This window comes from Bison bison, unplaced genomic scaffold (genome assembly GCF_000754665.1).
Source record: "Bison bison bison isolate TAMUID 2011002044 unplaced genomic scaffold, Bison_UMD1.0 scf7180017864519, whole genome shotgun sequence".
NCBI lineage: Eukaryota > Metazoa > Chordata > Mammalia > Artiodactyla > Bovidae > Bison > Bison bison.
The window spans coordinates 4087207-4088045 of record NW_011495072.1 but is presented as its reverse complement, the minus strand read 5'-3'; positions in this window follow the sequence as shown (position 1 = coordinate 4088045).

The window sequence follows — 839 nt, the reverse complement described above, 5'->3', positions numbered from 1 at the left end:
CCCTCCTCCAGCCTGCCCGCTTCACTGCCCCTGCCGCCCTCCCCTGCAGCCACCCCACCCTTCCCTGGAACATAGAGTTCTCTGCTGTGGACTCTGGGAGGGCCCTGTATCGGGTGCCAGATGCAAGATGTGCTGCAGTGAGGAGAAGGAAGGAGGTAACTGGGAGGGAGGGAGAGAGGAGAAGAAAGGGACTGTTCTGGAGTTTCCCCCTCATGCATTCCAGCCCTTTCTTTTGATAAAAAGCAAAGGGAGTAATTTTTTTTTAATAAAATGAAATCAAATTTTGTTTGTTGGATTTGGTCAGCTTCCTTAGTGGCTCAGACAGTAAAGAATCTGCCTGCATACCCAGGGAGACTGCAAAACCTAGGGAGACCCAGGTTTGATCCCTAGGCCAGGAAGATCCCCTGAGGAGGGCATGGCAACCCACTCCAGTATTCTTGCCTGGAGAATCCTATGGACAGAGGAGCCTGGCGGGCTATAGTTCATGGGGTCACCAAGAGTCGGACCCTACTGAGCTACTAACACTTCCTTTTCCATGATCCCACTCAACTTCCACATTGCCCCTCTCTTTCAGGACCCTCATCCGCAGCGGCAGCAACTACAGGAAGTACCTACATGTGTGAGGCAAGGACAGGGCCCAGGAGTTCAGGTGGCCAACTGTCATGTTTGCCAGGACCAAGGCTTCCCAGGACATGAGACTTCCACTATGAAACCTGGGACTGCTGCTGCTGCTGCTGCTGCTAAGTCGCTTCAGTCATGTCCGACTCTGTGCGACCCCAGAGATGGCAGCCCACCAGGCTCCCCCGTCCCTGGGATTCTCCAAGTGTTAGGAGCACTAA